Source organism: Coregonus lavaretus (assembly GCF_964263955.1).
Source record: "Coregonus lavaretus genome assembly, chromosome: 27".
In the NCBI taxonomy this organism is placed as follows: Eukaryota; Metazoa; Chordata; class Actinopteri; order Salmoniformes; family Salmonidae; genus Coregonus; species Coregonus lavaretus.
In genome coordinates, this window is record NC_140014.1 from 13,746,232 (window position 1) to 13,753,708 (window position 7,477).

The 7,477-nt window shown below is 46.0% G+C and overlaps 1 pseudogene across 1 annotated transcript in view; it reads left to right on the forward strand.

The window, feature by feature from the left end:
* LOC311102604 (estrogen-related receptor gamma-like) overlaps positions 1-7,477 on the forward strand; it is a 62,699-nt pseudogene that overhangs the window by 52,924 nt on the left and 2,298 nt on the right. The window contains exon 5 of the transcript in view: positions 4,648-4,917. The product of the transcript in view is annotated as an estrogen-related receptor gamma-like (transcript). The remainder of the gene's footprint in view (positions 1-4,647; positions 4,918-7,477) is intronic.

Genomic DNA, 7,477 nt, shown 5'->3' on the forward strand with positions numbered 1-7,477 from the left:
CGGGGTAGCGGCATGGACGTGTGTGTGTGTGTGTGTGTTTGTGTGTTTGTGTGAGAGAGAGCAGTCTTGGTGCCCAGTAGGGGTTAAGTCTGCACTACAGCCTCTTCCTGTCAGACCGCCGTACGGCACACACACACTTATCCCTTTTGATAAAACACACCAGGTAACACACACACACACACACCTGCACAGTCACACACTGACACATACATATAGAGTACACAAAGACCCACATACAACACACATACATGCACATGCAGTGTGTGACTGTGAGTGTACAAAACATTAGGAACACCTTCCTAATATTGAGTTGCACTCCGTTTTGCCCTCAGAACAGCCTCAATTAGTCAGGGCATGGACTCAACAAGGTTTTCGAAAGCATTCCACAGGGATGCTGGCCCATGTCGACTCCAATGCTTCCCACAGTTGTGTCAAGTTGGCTGGATGTCCTTTGGGTGGTGGACCATTCTTGATACACACAGGAAACTGTTGAGCGTGAAAAACCCAGCAGCATTGCAGTTCTTGACACAAACCAGTGCGCCTGGCACCTACTACCATACCTTGTTCAAAGGCACCGAAAACGTTTTTCTTGCCCATTCACCCTTTAAATGGCAAACATACACAATCCATGTCTCAATTGTCTCAAGGCTTAACAATCCTTCTTTAACCTGTCTCCTCCCCTTCAGCTACACTGATTGAAGTGGATTTAACAAGTGTCATCAATAAGGGATCATAGCTTTCACACGGATTCATCTAGTCAGTCTATGTCATGGAAAGAGCAGTGTTCCTAATGTTTTCTACACTCAGTGTATACAAACTAAACACACACACACACAAACATACATACACACCCTGCATTCTCTGTTCAGAGCTCAGAGCAAATAGCAGATTAATGAGCCTGGAGGGAGGGGGATAAGAGGGGGAGGACAATACCAATGGCGACAGCCCTCTCTTTGCTTATGGCCATCAGTCTGTCTGTCAGATAGGAAAGCTGCACACACGCGCAAACACACAGTCACACACACACAATGTGTGAGAGGGAGTTAGGTTTGTCTTGTGTAAACAACAGAACATCAAAATATCTATGTACAAAAATCTGCCTTTCTGTGTAGAGCTGTAAGATAGGTAGACTGTGTTTTAATGAAGTAGCTAGTATTTATCAAGGACTCTGGTTCAAATTGAATCTCACCATCACTCATTAGACAGATCTTATCAGCTGAATTCATAATCTTATCTAGATTACTTTCATCTGACCAATACAATCAGATATAACACATGGACACATGGACATGGATGTGTACGCACATACTTTCTTATACAAACACACAGACTCTCTCTCTCACTCTCTCACACACACACAAACGCACACACTACAAATATCTATTTAACATTGAGAGTTGAGACACACACACCCAACAGATGTCTCTTTAACAATGCGACCTGAGGCGTACTGACAGGGAGGAAATGCAATTAGAGTTTAAAGAGCAGCTCTTTTGTGAAATGAAATCACAGGTATAAAAGAACCCTGGGATTCCTCCCTCTCTTTCCCCTCTGTCTCTCTCTTCTTCCCTCTCTCCCACGTCAATACCTCTCTCCCTCCATCATCAGCACTAAATTCACATTGATGCTCCTTTTCTCCGCCGTATCGATCGGCCATGAGAACAGAGATGCGTATCTGTTAATGAATGCGTCCTGAAGCAGCATTTGTATTAATCAGGCTGATAAGAAGAATTGGATGGCTGCGCGGCCATGACAGCTAGGGATGCCGAGCTATTGCTCCTGATAACATCATTGATGGACCTCAATAAAAAAAAACATTCCTTCTTCCACTCAATAAACTAATCATGGTGCTTTTAATTATTGGTGTGGTTGGAGTGGAGGAGGAGGAGGAGGAGGAAGATGAGGAGAAGGGGAGATGGGTGGAGATTGTGGGGGGAATGTATAAATCTAATTATTTACCAACAGCGCTGTGTGTGTGTGTGTGTGTGTGTGTGTGTGTGTGTGTGTGTGTGTGCGAGTGTGTGTGTGTGTAGGGGGTTTGGTGGGGCACAGGAAGAGCCTCCAGGCTATGGAGTCTGTCCATCTGCCATGCTACAGCCCCACCCCTCCACCAACATACTCACACACACACACTACTTTACCCTCCTTTGCCTCTCTCTCCTCAGATTCCCCCTTCTGTAGTTTTCACATGATACAGTAACATAATACAGTTGCCTTACTTGCCTTTTCCCTTTGACCTATTCTGTTACCCCAGCTCCCCGTTATTGGGACGCTCTGCTTTCCACTGCAAACCTAATGACCCATCACTACACACAACAGAACAACACTACTGTAGCACATCACCAAGCAGCTTTTATTTACTGAACAACAACTAACAATCCTCTTCATTTGGTTTACACCCCTCTAGCAGAAAGGTACTCTGTCCTCTCCTCCCTCTCCTCCTCTCCTCCCTCTCCTCCCTCTCCTCCTCTCCTCCCTCTCCTCCCTCTCATCCCTCTCATCCCTCTCCTCCCTCTCATCCCTCTCCTCCCTCTCATCCCTCTCATCCCTCTCCTCCCTCTCATCCCTCTCCTCCCTCTCCTCCTCTCCTCCCTCTCATCCCTCTCCTCCTCTCCTCCCTCTCCTCCTCTCCTCCCTCTCATCCCTCTCCTCCTCTCCTCCCTCTCCTCCTCTCCTCCCTCTCATCCCTCTCCTCCCTCTCCTCCCCCTCCTCCCTCTCATCCCTCTCCTCCCTCTCCTCCCCCTCCTCCCTCTCATCCCTCTCCTCCCTCTCCTCCCTCCCCTCCCTCTCCTCCCTCTCCTCCTCTCCTCCTCTCCTCCCTCTCCTCCTCTCCTTCCTCTCCTCCCTCTCCTCCCTCTCCTCCTCTCCTCCTCTCCTCCCTCTCCTCCATCTCCTCCCTCTCTCTTCCCTCTCCTCCCTCTCCTCCTCTCCTCCTCTCCTCCCTCTCCTCCATCTCCTCCCTCTCTCTTCCCTCTCCTCCCTCTCCTCCCTCCTTCTTGATGCTGGAGGAGGTGTGTGAGTCCGTGTGTGTGTGTTTACATGCATGCGTGCTTTTGTGCGTCCATGTGTGTGTGAGTGTGTGTGTGTGTTAAGTTTAGCCTACTAGCTCCCATCTCCCGTCCCCTCCTGAGGAGTGGGGTATTAAGACCCCCTTAAGAAATGCATCCTTAATCCCTTCTGATGATTTTATTAAGGAGTAGTGGAGGTGCTGCCAACTGGCTCACACTGCCTTCCACAGTTTCTAATGCGATCAGCGATGTTAACAGTAGTGGATAATAAATGAACAGTTGTTTTAAACAATAGCCTGCAACTCCAACATAATGAGCTATCTACCACTACTGATCAGCTTTGGAAGAAACCACGCTGCTCACACATTCCTCACACACACACACCTGGCGCTCAAACCCACACACACACACACCGTAATCTCCTGAGGAGTCTCAGCACAACAGATGTTGTTAAGCATTACCTCCTCATCTGCCGGTTCCCCCTGCTGAATGCCTCAGCTTATAACACACACACACACAAAGTTCTGTGAGTTGGAGACAGAAGTCTGACAGGTGTGCACCTGGACTGCCCCCTCTGTGTGCCTCCGGAAGGCTTCTTTAGACACACATACACACACATACACAGACATACACACACATAAACACACATACACAGACATACACACACATACACACACATACACACAGACATACACACACACAGGTGAGAATGAGCAGGTGTGTGAGCAGAGGAGAGAGGAGAGGACAGCTGTGAGGTGAGATGTGAGTAGGCAGGTGTTCCATTATAGAGAGAGAGAGAGAGAGAGAGAGAAAGAAAGAGAGAAGGAGAGAGAGAAAGCGAGGGAGAGACAGAGACAGAAATCCACATGTTAGTAAATCTGTTGTGCAATATCATAACCATACTGATCTCTTCCATTTGTGTTCAAGATCCAGCCAACCCAATAACACTGCCAAATACAGAGATCTAGAGGAAGAGAACATTGGCATAGATAGAGGGGAATGATGTAGAGAGAAAAGGTAGACATGACAGAATGGGGGAAGCCAATGGAGAGGAAGGAAAGACAGAGTGACGGGAAGAAAGTGAAAGCAAAAGACGGGCGGGTTAGGGAGTGAGACCGAGAGAGGGAGCGAGCGAGAGACAGGAACAGGGTGAGAGGACAAGAGAAGTAGAGAGAGTAGGAGTTTTCAGACTAGTAATTAGAGTGTGAGGGGTGGTGATGGCTAGCATTGATCCATGGTGTGTGTGTTCAGTGGGAGATAAGGCCCCTCCGTCCCCAGAGGAGAGCCCTGGGTGCTGGGCTAGGGAGGAGGAGGAGGCCCCTGGTCACCATGGGTGTGGTGCTGGAGAGGCTGGAAGAACTTCCTCTGGCTTCAACACACGGCCCGAATGACAATGGTGTTTAGGCCAGACCCAGACCCAGACCTAGACCCAGACCTAGACCCTGACCTAGGCCTAGAGCTAGACCCAGACCTAGACCTAGACCTAGAACCAGACCCCAGAACAGCTGAGCACTATACTCAGTCCTAGACCCAGACTTAAACTCCAGCCTAATTTTAGTACTGAATTGATTGTATTATCTAGTGGGTTTAACCTCTTTTTCTCTCTCCCCCCTCTCTCTCTCTCCCTCCCTCCCTCAGGTTTCTCCACGCTGTCGCTGGCAGACCAGATGAGTCTACTGCAGAGTGCGTGGATGGAGATTCTGATCCTGCGTGTGGTGTACCGCTCGCTGTCCTTCGAGGACAAGCTGGTGTATGCTGAGGACTACATCATGGACGAGGACCAGTCCAAGTTGGCGGGTCTACTTGATCTCAACAACGCCATACTGCAACTGGTGAAGAAATACAAAGCCATGAAGCTGGAGAAGGAGGAGTTTGTCACTCTCAAGGCTATCGCTCTGGCTAACTCAGGTGAGAACACACACACACAGTCCCTTCCTCATGCACTATCTTAAACCAACTCAGACAGGCACACTTCTGAGTGGCTGTTGGCACTCAACTACATTGTAGTAAATACTAAACAAGATTCTCAAAAATTGGATAGTGGATTTAAACCATAGCTGTAACTGTATTCCATAACTCTCCATGATTTCCTGTTATGTCCGGGTGTTGTTCCTGTTTCCAGTCTTGTTAACATCATGAGTATGATGACTGCTTCCATCTAATCTCTATGAAATATCAAAGTGATATTTCATGTATTTAATTTTGAAAGCTGATATTACATTTACCTCAGTGGTACAATGGTAAAACATTATGAATCAGTCCCCATCGTCTCTTGTCCTTGCTCTAATACAAATATACAAAATATAATAAAATAGTAATTTAGCAGATGCTTTTATCCAAAGATACTTATGTGCTGGAAATAAACCCCCATTAAACCCCCAACTCTGGAATTGTTTGTTTTACTCTCCAGCCCATTTAGCCATTAGGGCTATCAGAAGGTCTGTACGGACAGTGTTAGAAGAGAAAGGGTTAAGATCAGAATCCACCTACCCTCCTCCACCTCCTTCTCCTCCCCTCCTCCCATGAGACTCATAAGAGAAGCACCGTCAAATAGGTGATTTAAATACATCCCCATAGCAGACACACACATTCAGACACGGACTCTAACACACTCACTCACACACACACACAAACTTAATCATTTACACACACTCCCTGTCCCCCACCTTCTCCCTGAAGCGTAGTAGCGGCTGTCCCTTTTAGAATTAGCATAGTGGTCTCCTCAGATGCCTGTTAAATAAGGCGCAATCATTAGGACCCCGCATGTCAATAACCGCCTCTGATGTCGTCCGGCATTGACAGTCCCGCCTAGCCCGCTTCCCCCTCCTCCCTCCCCCTCTCCCCCTCTCCCCTAGGTGACCCCATCTTTGAACTTTATCTTGATTGCCGGCCAGTAGTTCTCCCTTTAATTACAAGAAGGAAACTGTCAATATAATCTGTTAAATGGGACGCAATGGGCGGCTTGAATGGGAGTACAGCTATTTGTTCAAATTCTCCAGCGCTCAACGTATTGACAGTTTGTTTTCTGGGGCCATATGTGGCGATCAATCTCGGGCCGGGCCCAGCCACGCTGAAAAATGAAAGAGCAGATTGCTTCTGCTGGCAGTGGGATGACGGCTCACTATTTGGCGAGCGGAGAAGTGGGGGAGAGTGTGGGAACATGGGCACGTTTCAGCCCTTCTGCCACAAAGTGCACCCTAGAGAGGGCTTGGGAGTGTGACTCTTTAGAGAAATGTGTTTTTTAATTGATTTTGTACTTAAGTGTTCATCCATGCTGTCGATGACACAGACAGAGACTGATAGCAGCTGGAGTCCTTCACAACAATTCAAGATGCACTTCTTTGTGTTACATTTCTGTATTGAATATACTATATATGTTAACTGTAGGCCACTTTCAATAAAAATGTTTGCTAAGTGGTTACTGTTGGACATTTCTGTTAATTAAAAAAATAACATTTTAGGAGCAGAAACTAATGAAGAAGTGATGCAGACAAGTTTATGATCAAAACTATAAGGTTATAGTTGTTAGTCAATATTACTTTCAGTTTGTTATAGATGACCCAGTGGCCAGTGCAACAACAACAGTAAGCTAGCATTAGCATTTTGAAGGGCAGGGACACAATTAATTCCTTGAATGCTAATCGTCTGCATTAATGATGGGAACCCTTAAGAAATGCTACTGAACGTGATTCACATATAAATATTGACGTGTGTGTGTGTTAACAGTACGTGTTTAACCCCACTGCTCATTAGCAACATGCTACACTAATAGAACACAGTTGTTCCTGCCACTTTAAATCTGGGACACATACACACATACACACAAACAGAAGAATATCTACTTGCTATTATAATTGTCAAGCACTCTTGGGAGAAGTGCATCTCTTTCCTATAAAGCTAAGAAACAGAAGTTATCCACACAATTACCAGGACATGTTTGACTAGCATGTTAATTTAAGTAACAGCCAAATCACATTAAGTCTCCTGTCACCTTAAGAGTTAATTGAAGTCTCATTGATTCACTACTCTTACTCCTTGTGGCATTTTATCTAACAAAAGTGGACAAACACCTTAGAAAATGGTGGCAAATGTTTTGATTAGGAGGATAATGTTTTACTGAGAAAAAAAAAACAACAGCCACCATGTTATAACTGAAATATGGAATTAGTTTAATTGACATCTTCATGATGTTCTAAAGATCCTTCATTGTGGCCTAAGCCTTTCTATAGGAAAATACTGGTGTAGTATTATAATGTACGTAGTATTATAGAAACAGTTAGAATAGAGTGGAGACATACCGTGTGTGGTATTATAGAAACAGTTGGAGTAGAGTGGATACATTGTGTGTGTAGTATTGGATTGATATCTATTCATGATGCTCGGAGCCGGAGCGCGCTCCAGACTAGTTCACAATGCTCTAGCAAGCCGTGAGAATACTTGGTGATAATAGCACGTCGTTTTAAATTAT